At 42.1% G+C, this 14,569-nt stretch overlaps 1 pseudogene; it reads right to left on the bottom strand.

The window, feature by feature from the left end:
- Nucleotides 1-698: 698 nt before the first annotated feature.
- Nucleotides 699-4,097, bottom strand: LOC144366106 (spliceosome associated factor 3, U4/U6 recycling protein pseudogene; annotated as a pseudogene).
- Nucleotides 4,098-14,569: the final 10,472 nt, after the last annotated feature.

The raw sequence follows: 14,569 nt of genomic DNA, 5'->3' as shown, positions 1-14,569 counted from the left end.
ACTGGCATATAGTAAGTGCTCACTAAGTCTCAGCTATTTTTATTATGCATGTCTGAATGTCAGTTGATATTTCCTGAGTAGCTTACAAGGTATCATGTGGATGGCACTTTGAACTAGCGTATTTTTCAGCCTCAAATATGAAATGATACAGAAATGAGAATATCTCAGTTGGAAGATGTCTTAGAAATAATCTAGAGACCAAACTTTCTTGTTTTGAGATGAGCTCATTGAGGCCCAGTGACAGTCATTGTCCAAGGCCATATGGCAGAGATAGGAGTAGAGAACTCACTTGACAAATTGCTGAGACTAATTTCAGATTCTCAGTAGATGAGTTTTATGTTCACAAAATCCCCGCTGGATGGAAAAATAAAAACAATTTTTCAGGCTCATTCACGTTTTAAAAATTCAAACATCCTCAACGTTTTAGCAATATAAAGAACACTGTTCTGTTGATACCAAGTGTTTAGTGTCAAAAAAATGGCAACAGAATGCCAAAAGTCTGCCATCTAGTGGTTGTACAAGAATATCAATCTCCTGGTCCTTGTGTTCTACCAAGCAATGCTCCCTAGTGCAACCAGCCTCTACTCTCTGATCATATCCATTTTCCTGGGCATATTGATTTTTATTTATTTATTTTTTTCCTATAGAAAACACATGTCGCAAATATTTTGCTTTTAGGAAACATAAAACAGTCGACGTGTGGTTTACAAATACATAATAGAAAAAAACAACCCCTGTGAACAAAAGCCCACCAAGTGCTGGGTGTGGGGCCCCGGCCCCTGCCCCCGCCCCTTACTAAAATAGGCCGTTCTGGTGAGTCGCCAGCATCCGCCATTTCTCATCTTTTAAAAATTAAAAGTGACGGGCACGTGTGCTGTGCAGGATGGGGGAGAAATGTCTTACAAAAAGGGCCAGAGGTGGCCCGGAGCATTGGGACAAGTGGATCTCAAGAGCCATGTTCCAGTGTCACTTCTGCTCCTCATTTTTCAGGACACAAAAGTCCGTAGGGACAGGCGCCCTGCCGGCCGTGCCCTGCTCCACTGCCCTCAATGTGAGGGAGCACTGGGCGCCTCTTCCCCTGGACACTGCCCCGTCTGAGCCCCGCGGAGTCCAGGGGCGCAGGAGTGTGCACAGCCCCTCCTTGGCCCAGGCGCTGCTGGGTGCTGGGTGCTGGGTGCTGGGTGCTGGGTGCTGGGTGGGCTGCCTGACCAGCGGGAAGTAAGGCATTTCCTGTCCTTCACAGCGTCGCTTTCACTTTCTCAGAAGCAACTTGGCAAAATCAGCGTTGGACATCTTGGGCGCCTCAGCGGCCTCAGAGGTGGGGACTGCTGGGCGCGGGGCAGGGCCGTTCTCGGCCTGACCGGCAGCAGCACCCGGGCGTTGCAGGGCACGCGGCAGCAGAGCGAGCTGGGTCCTTCCCTTCCCCGTATATCTGCCGTGGCACCATGGGGCCACCTGGTGCTCTCCTGGCCTCTGGCTTCTCTGGAACTTTCCTCTGAGGGGGGTTACTGATGGCCACTTTAATGACATTCTCTTTGACTGTCATGCCGTCCATCTTCATCACAGCCTGCGAAGCCTGGGACTCATTTTCATACTCCACGTAGGCCAGACCCTTTGGTTTGCCAGCCCGGTTGGTGACCAGCCTGAGGTCCTTCACAGTGCCATCCATGGGCCTTACAGATGTCCTCCAGTTCCTCTTTAGTGCAGGAGAAGGGCAGGCCGGAGATGAAGAGCTTGTGTTTCTCCAGGGCGGTGCTGTACCAGAACACCTTAAAATCGGGGTTCTTGCTCTTATCCACACAGGGGGACACGAACATCGGCCTCCCTTCCATGTTCTTCCGGTCCAGCTCCAGGGCCTTCAGGGCAGACTGCTCTTCTTTGAACTCCACATAGCAGTAGCCTCGAAAGTCCCCGCGGTTGCTGAACACGGGCCGGATCTCCACCACCTCCCCGCAGGCCTCGAAGAGAGGCCGGAGCTTGGCAGCGGGCTCCCCCATGCTGTAGGGCAGGTTGCTGACGAAGACGGTGACGCTGTCCTTGCTGCTGTCGTGCAGCACCTTGGGCACCTCCCGCCTCAGGGCAGCGGCCTTCTCCTTCTGCTTGGAGGGGGGACCGACGTCCACAGGGGCAGGCTTCTCGGGGACCCCCTTCTCCTGGCCCGCGTCTGGCTCTGGCCCGGCCGGGGCCACGCTGTTCTCCACCCTCCTTCGCTTGGAAGGCTGCTCTTCGCCGTCCTCGCCCCACTCCTTGCCCTCCTCGGCCTTGCGCTTGTCCCCGCCACCGCCCGGCTGCTGCTTCTTTCTCAAGGCTTTCTTCTCCGCTCGCACCCTCTTGCGCTGCTCTGCCTTCTGCTCTTCCTGCTGCGCCAGAGCCGCCTCCTTCTCTGCAGCCTTCACCCTCTGCTCGGTCACGCGCGCCAACCGGGTCTCAGTTTTCTGAACAGCTATGTCCCAGTCTTCTAAAGTACCTTCCATCCTCTCCATGGTGAGCAGCACCTCACACACGTGCTCGGGGTAGTCGCTGGTGCACTGCACGGCCCGGTGCAGAGCCTAGCGGCAATGCTGTGTGTCGCCGTGCGCCCTTTCCAGGTTGTAGTACTCCAGCCACATGTTGGCGTACTTGGCGTTTCCTTTGGTCATGATGCTGTCCCAGAGTTCCCGAGCTTTCTGCATGTTATTGCACAGTCGCGCCTCGATCCTAGCCCAGTTTTGCATGATCACGCAGCTCGGATCTCCACTCTCATTGAACCTCTCCTCGACCTCCTGCTGCAGGTGCTCCAGAGCGCTCGTGAACGCCGACCGCAGCTCCTCCAGCTCCTTGCTGGAGTCTTGCTTGAAGTCCACCCTCCTCCTCAGGTAATCCAGGTACGCCTGCCAGATCTCCACGTAATCGGTGGCCTGGATGAAGCCAGCATTCAAAGCCTTCTCAAAGGTCACAGAAATCACTCGATGCTCAACTCCATGCCTCTCCATGGCCAGGAGATAGCGGCTCCACAGGGCAACAGTCCAGGGGCAGTTCCTAACAGCACGGCTGTGTGCAGACAAAACCAGATCCTTCACTTTCAGCTGCCGATCTAGGTACTGACTGTAACGGATCCATAAGTCTGGGACGAGGCAGTTCTCGACAAGGGCCAGCTCAAAGATCAACTGAATACGAGCGGGGTCGCCCACCTTCATCTCGAAATCGATGTATGCTTGATATTCTGCCAACCTCGGTGCCTCTGCTTGTAGCAGAGCTTCTTCATAGGGCTTGTACTTCTCCAACTGCTGCAGCGCCTTGTTATAGCTCTGAACGACCGACTCTGGTATTGGGTCTTCTGACCATTCTTCATACTCGGCGAATGTGGCCTCCATATCGTAGAGGGGGATCGCCAGCTGTCGCCGGAAAAGACTGTGGACTTTCTCAAGCCGAGCAGCTTCCACAATGGCACTTTCAAACTCTCGGTAGGCCTCCCAGATGGCCAGTCCTTTGGTCATGTGCAAACCGACAGATGAGAGAGCCCTTTCAAATACAGAGCGAACCTTCTCAAGGCCACCTTCTGACCGATCCCACCAACGGAGTACTGACCATACTCCAGCCAAATGTTAGGACAGATGTAGTCCTTCACGGCTTTCTCAAAGAGCTCATAGACGTGCTCGCGGTCCAGGCCGTCCAGGGCCATGCTGATCTCGTCATGCAGCCACTCCAACCAGAGTTCTTCAGTCAGGGGAAAGATCTCGCTCATCTTCTCGCGGGCCACCCTCACTTTGGTAAGTTCCCCCTCCAGGCGCAGCAGCCTGATGAGGTCCACGTGGCAGTTGTAGTCATACATGTTGATGGACAGCTGCTCCTCCAGCCGCTCGATCTCCAGCTGGTTCTTCTCCTCCTCCTCCTCGTCGTACTCCCACTCGTAGTCCCCGGCGGAGCTGTCCGCCGAGGAAGCCATGGCGTACTCCTCATCCCCATCGCTCTCGCTCACACCTTCCTCCTGCTGCTCCCACCCTGGCCCCATGGTCTTGTACGTCGCAGCGGCTACAGCCCGCGAGAGCACTTTCCGCCTCGTCCTAGCTGCCTTAACTTCATCTTCCTCTCCCTCAGCCTTGGGCCCAGCCGGGGGCTCAGCCGAAGCTGCGGCCCACATGTTGATTTTTAAATGGTGACTTGAAGGCCTGGAAGCCATCTCTCATAGCACTGAGTGCATACATTTCCAAATTCCCCTAATATCTCACCAGTACAATGCAAATCATCTTTTCTCCAACCAAGGCTGGGGACCTTTGCCCTAGAACTCCTATTTGGTGAAATCTGGGCTTTGGGGTGCTTCAGAGTCTGTGAAACTTACCCAAACTATCTCAGGACTAGTAAGATGAAATTTTTGGTCTGGGATCACTCTACATGATTAACAAACTAAGGAATCTACCCAGCAGCAGGCTGGGCTCAACAAGGTGTTGCTTCCTTAGCACTAATCCCAGAGGAAGGAATGATCCTATTCTAGGCAACAGCAGAGAGAAGCAGAGGCCAAGGACCACACAACACAGGAACCATTGCCTGAGCCCCAGGAGAATTAAGGAATGCAGAGAGGTCTGAGGCTCGAGGAGGGGATCAGGTTTACCAAGAGTCTCGGGTTTCATGCATGATTTTACATGCTCTCATTTAGAGGAGCTGAAGATCATGGTTCGTTTTGAGCTTCTATTTGTAACATTCAAGTTGAACAAGTTCAGTTTACAGTTGTCAAAATACAAAAGAAAGATTTCAATTGATGGAATTTTCCTTTTAAGGTTCTTAAATTCCTATAATCTAATGGCAGAGAATAAAGAATGGCACTTTCCTTTTGACAGCATATATTCTCCCCCACAAAAGCCAAGTTCATATATAACAAACTAACAATGCAAGGGAGAGTGTTTTAAATTGCTATCCTTGCTGGGCTGGGCTTGGTGGCGCATGCCTGTAATCCCAACAACTGTGGAGACTGAGGCAGGAAGATTGCAAATTCCAGGCCAGCCTCAGCAATTTAGCAATGTCCTGTCTCAAAATAAAAACAAACAAACAAAAAAGGGCTGGGGCTGGGGTTGTAGCTTAGTGATAGATTGCTTGCCTAGCATATGTGAGGCACTGGGTTCAATCCTCAGCACCACCTAAAAATAAATAAATAAAATAAAGGTATTGCATCCATCTGCAACTAAAAAAACCATATTTTTAAAAAAGGGCTGTTTGTGTAGTTCAGTGATAAAGTGCCCCTAGGTTCAGTCCCATCCACAGTACTACATCATATATATATATATATATATATGAAATTTATACATATAATTTATGTATATAAATTATTTATATATAAATTGCTATTCTTTGTAACACAACACTCCTAAGGATGATACTACCATGGAGCAGACAAGAAGAAAGAAGCCCAACAGAACCTGGTTATAGGTACAGGGAAGAAAGATAAGCCTTCAATAACCAGTGGCATTCTGAGGCATTATCCCTGAGCCCACCTGCTCCAATCAACCCACCTCTGATCACTGTCAAGAGACTTTTGTCATCACACGTGAGCTTGCTTTGAGGGACAGAACAAGATTCAGCTGTACCAGAACTCTTTGCTAGACGTATTACCAGGGGGAGGCTGAGAAGCATGTTAGCTACTGTCTTCCTTCACGTCCTGTCTTTGGGGAGTGAAGGGAGAAATACCTTGCATTCTTAAGGTTCCAAGCAAAGCTCTTCTTTTCCCTATCAGCTGATTTTCATGACAAGTTTTTTTCATGACCATGCAGCTGATAGTAAGAACCAATTTTAGTAATTCCAGAACTATGTGAATATATGCTTCTGAAAAGCAGTTTTTCTGGCCTTATCACACTATCATGCCTTTAGTTTTCTGATCTTTACCTGTTTGCATTTTTTTGTTGGATATAACCTACTGCATATCCTTTAGAGGAGCAAGTGAAACAGTGGCAGTTATAGAGACATGAAATCTGTGGCTCACCAGGGTGACATCTATTTCCCCTTGTCTATTCCAGCCACCACTCTCCTGGTTTCTGACTTCAGAATGACCTCAGTTTTGTTTCCAGCTATTCTCTGCCATCAGGTCTCTCTTGCAGTCTCTAACCCAATCTCGCTTTGCCAAGGATGGATCTTTCTGGTATACTCTCCTATGAAAACCTTCAGACGACTCAGCACTGATTAAAGTCCTAATTTCATAGTCTAGTATTGAAGTGCTTCCATCTTTTGGTTCCAGTCTGTCTCTTCAAACATAGCTCCCTGATCCACCCTATGTTCCAGGCAGTTTAGCCTCATTGACGGCTTTTACTCTCATCTCCTGGAGTGAACTTCTTACAGAGCTCCAGGTAAGGAAGTTTTCCTTTGTTTCTTCTGTGACATCTAACAATCTCTGTCCCATCGTAGATACTCAGCAAGGGTTTCCTAGCAAGTACAAAGCTCTTTCTGCAAAGATGGTTTGATTCATAACTTCAGCAGCTGCTTGGAGAGCCTACTACTACTTATTGATTGCTTCAAATAATGTCAATAGAAAGCTCTGTTTCAAAAGCACCTCCTCTTAACCACCATGGTTACATGCTGGGTGCTCTGCCTGTTACTATTTCCCAGAAGTCTATGTGACATTTATACATTTTTGTTATAAAAACAATATGAAGACTATGTTTAAGTAAAAATGAGCACAGCCCGCTCTTCCTGTTAGACTGTGCCCAATTTTCACAAATATTGTGAAAGTCCCTTCCTTAGTCATGAGTACAGAAATAAAGGTCTGCTGTGTGCACAGAGACGCTGACACATGTTTTTCCTCTGATCACTTCTTTATTTCCACATCTACAGTTTATATTTGGCAAGTTTGCCACAGGTAACTTCCTCCTACAGTTTTTCATATGTGACCTACGTGTCACATAGTCAATGACTATCCGGGCTGGTGAGTTTGCATGATTAATACACAGGGCTAGGGAAGTCGTGTAATTGTGGTTCTCATTCCTGTGTGTGGCTGGTCAGCATTACACAAGGAAAAAAAATGCTTCCTTGTTCATAGCCTGCATTTCTAACCAGGCAAGTCGGCCTGAAGGGATGCATTGTTGCCATATGGGAGCCAGGTGAGAGCCAGTGTGAGCTCAGCATGGCAAGTCACTCTACAGGAGTGACTTGCAGAGCACCTCCTGCTAATGGGGGATGGTCAATGTCAAATGATACCTTCATAAAAGGGCCTTGTTAGAAATCCACTCATACCAGCATGTTTTGTCTGTTTTACTTTATGATCTTCTTTAGGAAATGAAGCCCTGCCTTCCAAAACTATTCTCATTATTCTAGTCTGTGCAAGTTTCATTTACTTATTGACTTTTAAGGATTGAGACTTCACACATCTGCAGTATGGGTTCTGTAGTAAATGATTTGTTTTCATCATTGATACAAATGATGGGATATGGCTTCAAATATTTATAAGAAGCATAAACAAATATAGGAAAATGAATATTTAACTGAAGAGAGCTGGGTTTGGGCCCTAGCTCAGCTGCCACGCAGCCATGTGCCCTTGGGAAGTCCCTCTTAGGATTTCAGTTTCCTAATCCCAAGTGAGCTTCATCTGAAGTTCTCCAACTACAGTGGCCACCTAGGAAGTTGATTAAGATGCAGAGTCATGGGCTTTATTGCAGACATACCCAATGTGAATTTCTCTAGAAATTCTAGGGAATTTGCTTTTTCCCTCAGGTGCTTTTCCTAAGTTGTTTTTTTAATCAAAAAATAAAAACTAAAAAAACAAAGCATATCCCCTAGTAGATTCACCAGATCCTCCTAGATTTTGATTTGGATATTTAAGCAATACATTTTGAGAAACACTGGACTAGGTGACTCTTTATATACTTTTTAAAAATCCATACAACTGGTTTCATGACCAGGCTAAGTTGAATTCACAATATCTTTTCCAAAAAAGAGCTACTTCAAGAGTCTATCTGTCCTCTTGATTTCCTGTATGCCTTTCATGGACACAGAGACATTAAAAAAAAAAAAAAAAGATTGGATTGCAAGATTTCCTATTAGCTCAATTGGGTATCAATTATTTTATTTACTTAGCAGCAATAACATTATGATGCTTAAATTATATTTTTATTTTACAATGTGGCTAAATGTTGCCAATAATCCAAAAAGAAAATAAACTTAAAAAAAATAAATAGGAGAATAATTGTCTATATGAAAAAGCTTCTAAAAATGAGCAATTCATGAAGTCAAGAAGGAGATATATAAATTCAATTTAGATTTTTCATTTCAGATATTGTTTAAGATGGAAAAAAGAAGATATTGGCATTTCCCCACTTTTGGGAACTATTTTTCATCAAAAAAAAATGAAAATTTTTTTTATCAAATTAATTTCCTAACCTGTCGTCCTTTCTTCCTTTAAAGGAAGAAAATAAGTCTTAGTGTTCCCCATTTAGGACATACTCAAAGTGTTTGTTTCTTGTTACCAAACTAACAGATACACCTTATATCACTAAACTTTAAATATGAGAAAATGATAATTTCTATTAATTTATTTTGAAAGCAGAAACAAGTTGATGTCAAACTATTTTGTGGATAATTCCAATGCATTACTATTTTATTCTTTCACTTCCCTATCAAATAATTGATCTGTTCTACTAAAAGAAAAGGAAGATATCAACCAACCTAATGAAACAACAGGTAAAAACTTGGATTCCACACTTAAAATGGAAGCAAACTACTGAGAATGTAAAACACATCTGGATTTACTATTTATCTGATCACAAGATCAGCTGCACAGACACCGAGGGAAGAAGACCTTGTGGTATCAGAGGGGGAGATCTGAGGGATGACTCTGCAGTCCAGGGAGAACACAAGGATTTGTTGGTAATTCTCAGAAACCAGGAGTCAAGGAGGCATCCTTCCCCAGAGCCTGCGAAGGGACAAAATCCTGCCCCCACCTTGGTGTTGCGCTTCTAGCCTCCAGAACTGTGAGAGAAATAAATTTATGTTGTTTTAAGCCCAACAAATTTATGGAAAGTTTTTAGGGGCAGCTCTAGGAAAGTAACACATGGTGCTATTCCAGTGAGATGCACGTGCATTTTAAAAGCAGACTTAGCAACAGGTTGAGTGCCCCAGAGTTCAATCCCTGGTACCCTCCCCACTCAAAAAAAGATATCACTGATGCACAAATAAATAATAAAACTATTTAGAAAAATCCCTAAATTACTCAATGAATCATTTTCTGAATATGTATTTAATGGCTTTTATCATCCCCCCCCCCATATTTCCCTACTAGAAGGGATAATTAGTGGTAAGATGATTTCACAGATGAAATTCCACAGAATTGTCATTAGATGCAACTCTGAGTTGATTTCCAATAATAGATATTAGTTCCAACCTTCAATTTTGAATAAGTATGTAAGGGATAGCTAACCAGAGATTTGAAGGAAGCCTGTGCCAAGGAACAGTGTGTGCTTCTGTGTGACACTAACTGGCACCTACAGAGAACTAGTCATGTTGACCTCATAGAAATCAATCTATCATCAATGAAAGTGTCTGGCTCAGATAATCTGTGAGCTCCTGACTCTCCTCCAAAACACACATGTTAGCTATATGTATTAGTTCCCAACAGTCATATATTCAGTTACCAAAAACCTCAGTGGACAAACATGAAAATGTTGAGAAAAATCTTCAAAATTCACTTTCAAATCAGAACCTCCTTCTGCTTTGTAAGAAAATGAAAATATTGTTTGCTCTTTTATCATACTGAAAAAGCAGACATCCACATGATATTCAATGATCAGAAACCTCTCAAAGTGAGAAACTACTCCTTTAAAACCTGAACTTTGCTTTACTTGAGAAAAGAGTGTTTGGCATTAAGCTCATCTTCCTCAAAGCCACATTACTGCTGAGTGAAATAACAAAACTAGATTATTTAGCATGACAACCTGCTGGGCACACTTTTCTGAGTGGTTATCACAAACCCTACCTCAGGTGACGATTGAAAGGCCCCCAGCCAAAAGCAAAGTGATTTCCAAGAACTGTATAAATCAACCAGAAATCATTTTGCTTGGCTCTCATATTGCTATTATGAAGTATAATGAATACAAACTAAGAAAGAAAAATCTGCTGCAGGCTGAACATTCCCTTTGCCTTTTCTTCATGTTCATGATAGACTTTGGTTCGTAAAGTACCATGGGATTGAAGACGTGTATAAAGTTCTCCAGCTTTATAAGGACATTCTGCAGCTTATATCTGGTTTCTGGTTACTAGCATATACCTGCTTTGGTAGCTCAAAGGACAGACTAATGGGTAGCATACAACTGTATCAAATGTGGAAGTAACTTTTGCTCAACTGGAGTATAGTATATTTCCAAAACATATTGAAAATTAGTTATGTACCAAAAATAATTTGTTGATAACTTCATAAGCATATATTATGTTCTAGGAACTTGGCAATCATTACTTCATTTTCAGTAGGCCTATTTTAACACAGCTCCATTTTAGAGTTGAGGAAACAGGAGAGATCAATTAATATATTCATTCACTTAAATATTGTCAACATGAACATAGTTTAATTCATTTATGAGTTACTAAAAAAATCAAGCAGACCATAGATGTTTAAAATATAATTGCTATTGAATTGATCAATTCCAAAATTGAAGGTACTTTTCTTTGTACTATGCTAATTCTCTAAATAAGAAGGGGAAAATATGAGAGAAAGGGGGAGGGAAGGAGAGAGTGAGAAAGTATCATCTCTTTAGTTAAAAAAAAAAGAGGAAAAAAATAACTTCAGTACTTTTAATTGTTCAGAACATTCAGGCAATTATTTTTCTATCCTTTCCCTGTCCAGCTAATATAGTTGTAATTACAATGTAGTTACTGAGTACTGTCAAAATCCTTTTTATATATTTTTGGAACTTAAAAAAAGTGCTTCAAATTTGTTAATGAAGTACAAATTGAGGCAAAGTTACATGACTTGCTCAAGATCATCATATAAATAGGAGAGCTGGGGTCATCTGATCGTTCATTTTTTATATGACTATGTACTACACAATGTTCTAAGTGTTGGAGATTTATATGTAAGTGCAATACAGTGCCTGCCTCAAGAAGTTTACAGGTCTGTGAGTAATACTCTAAAGTAATTAGCAATAAATATGAAATAATTAAAACCCCAAAGAATCAAAAACATAAAAGAATATCTTTATGACCTTGAGATGGGCAAGAAAACTTTAATCCAGACATAAAATCTACTAATGATGAAGAAATAATCATAAATTAGACTATAACACAGTTAAGAATTTCTGTTCATTAAAGGATAATTAAAAGAATGATGGCTACTTTTATGTGTCAACTTGACTGGACTAAGTTAGCAAAGCATTATTTAAGGATGTGTCTATGAAGGTTTTTCCAGAGGAGATTAGCATTTAGAATCAATACATTGAATAAAAAAGGAGATTCTTACAAATGTAGGCAGTTATCATTCAATCCACTGAGGCTCTGTACAAGATAAAAAGGCAGCCAGGGGAAAAAGAAGAGTAAATTCACTTTCTCTGTTTGAATTGAACCATTTGTCTTCTCCTACCTCTGACATTGGCTCTCCTGTTCTCTGACCTTCAGGCTTGGACCAGAACCTAGCACCATTAACTCTCCTGGTTCTTAATCCTTCACACAGGCTTTGGAATTTTGATTGAATTATGGTATCACTTTCCTGGTTCTCTAGCTTACAGCCTACAGCTAGGATTTTGCAGCCTCTATAATGGAAATAACCAGAGTTACAAAAGATATTCACAAGACATTACAAAATGATAGTATTTGGAACATACAAAGAACATACAAATTAATGTAAAAATTAAGATATTTCAATAGAAAACACTTCACAAAAGAGGGTAGCCAAATGCCCAATACACATATGAAAGATGAGACACTACATTGTGTACGACCAGAGAAATGAAAAATTGTGCTGCAACTGTGTACAATGAGTCAAAATGCTTCTACTGTCATATATACCTAATTAGAATAAATGAATTAATTAATTTTTTAAAAATTAAAAATTGCTGAATCACTTCTTTTAAAACCCCCTGTTCCTGATAATGGGGAGAATCCTATCCTTTAGGACAGGAATCCTCTGTGTTTCTCCTTTTCTACCAGAACAATAAACCTTCTTTTTCCTTTTTCTCAAAAAGAAAGAAAGAAAATTGTCTGATGTGGTGGTTTCCGGTAATCCTAGCAACTTAGGAGCCTGAGACAAGAGGATCACTAGTACAAGGTCAGCCTCAGCAACTAACCAAGGCCCTAAGCAACTTAGTGAGACCCTGTCTCAAAATAAAAAATAAAAGGACTGGGGATGTGACTGAGTGGTAAAGTGCCCTTGGGCTTAATCCCTAGTACCAAAAAAAAAAAAAAAAAAAAAAGAAAGAAATAAAACTACAATAAAATATGACTGCATATACACTAGCCTTGATAAAATTAAATAGATAAAATTTAAGATGTACATAATGTGAAACAAAAAATTCATACATTACTGGAAAGAGTCAAAATTGGTATAAAACCTATGAAAACCAAACAGCACTCTGTTACCCAACAACCCAATTACTATTTATATTTCCAAGAGAAATACATTTAAGGCATGCATGGTGGTATACACCTGTAATCCCAGTGGCTCAGGAGGCTGAGGCAGGGGGATTGCTCAAAACCAACCTCAACAACTTAGAGAGGCCCTTAGCAACTCAGGGAGATCCCATCTCTTAATAACATATATTAAAAAAGCTAGGGATGTGGTTCAGTGGTTAAGCATCCCATGTGTTCAAAATCCTTGGTACCAAAAAGAGAGAGAGAGAAATAAAGAAAGAGAAAAGAAAAGAAAATGTTCACCAATACACATGTACCTCGTCAGTATTTATCTAAAAAAAGTTTAAAGTCAGCATACTATAGCAATACATAAATATCCATATTTATAGCCACACAAAAAAGTACTTGCCACATAATTGCAAAATTAAAAAGGAGAAGAACTATAGAAAGAAATGAATCTATGCTAAGACTTCCACATTCAACCAAGATATAGTAACAGGAAATTGATTTAATGTTCTACCTGAAACAACTAAATCCTCAGATAAAATATAGGATATAATGATGGATTTTTGTAACACTAAGCATGAAGCAATGAAGGAAAGTGATCCTGAGAGATGAAAAACAAATGAGATCAACCATACCATTGCCCAACTCTAGCCTGGAGAGAGATTTCTGGCCATGGCCCAGGGAAGAAAAAAAGAGCCATATTGCAGAAAGACAGGTGAATTTCCCAGGAGCCAATGGTAGCTGGAGTTTGCAAAGCAGAGTAGTAGAGAGAATGGAACTTCACACAGAGTTCTCCAGAGCTCTGCAGAGTTTTCCTCCATTCTCCAAACAAGTATTCATTATCATAGGATATCTAAAGTGCTACCTATGGCTAGAGAAAGAACCATCAGAAAGAAACAGAGGGAATATTATTAGAGTTTACAAAGAGACTGAGACAATTACTGTTCCCCTAGCCAGGGTGCGAAACCTCATGGTTCATGGGTTACTGAGGAGACTACTCAGAAGAGTTCTGCCCAAATAGTGGGCAAAATAAATCCTAGGAAAGGCTGTTCTGGTTCTATCTAACAAATTTTACATAGAAGATATAAAGGTATTAGTATGTTTCCAAGTAACTTATCAGTTGTCCAGAAGAAAAGTTCAAGAATATTTATAAGAAAACAAAATAGTCCAAAAACTACAAGGTTAAATTCCTGATGTCTGACAATCAACAACAACAACAACAACAACAACAAAAAATCACAAAGCATGCAAAGGAACAATACAATCAATAGTAAAGAAAATATCAATTAAAACTGTTAGACAGTCATTAGACATGAGCAGTGGATCAGGAGTTTATGAAAATTATACAGAGCAAATCAATTGATCAACAGCTCTGCTTCAATGACATTGCAAGGTCTAAAAAGTATAGCTATTTGGGACCTTTGCCTGACCTCAGCCATATAAACTATTCTTCTTACATCAGGAGGAAAATAGATAAATTCAGGGGAAGACAAAGATGTTTGCTCAGGAGAACCTAATTATTAAGACATCTTAAGAAAAGCCCTACACAAACAACACAGACTAGAGATTCTCAGACGTATTAATAAGGGTTCTCTAGAGGAACAGAACCAATGGGGGGATATTTGTGTATATATATACATATATACGTATATCAAATATATATAAAACAACATAAGGGGGTTTATTTATTAGATTGGCTTACACAACCAGAAGCTGCATAGTTCCATAATGGCCATCTGCAGGCTGGACAGCAGGAAGAACCAGTAGCTGCTCAGGATAAGAAACTGAGCCTCAAAACAAGAGACATCAATGATGCAGCCCCAGTCCAGAACTGAAGGCCTGGAAACTCCCTGGAGAGTCACTGGTCAAGAGTCTACTTTGGAAGCAAGAAGGATCTGGAGATCTATGATCTCAGGTGATCACAGCAGCAATCGAAGGATCCACTCAAGAACTGAATTTTTACTTGCTGCTGCTTCCTTGTTCCTCCAGCTTTCATTCCATATATGCCCCCAACGTATTGGACTATGCAGCCCACACTCAGTGTGGTCTCTGT

This window comes from Ictidomys tridecemlineatus, chromosome 8, assembly GCF_052094955.1.
Source record: "Ictidomys tridecemlineatus isolate mIctTri1 chromosome 8, mIctTri1.hap1, whole genome shotgun sequence".
NCBI classification, from domain to species: Eukaryota; Metazoa; Chordata; class Mammalia; order Rodentia; family Sciuridae; genus Ictidomys; species Ictidomys tridecemlineatus.
This window is presented reverse-complemented; position numbering and strand designations above follow the sequence as displayed.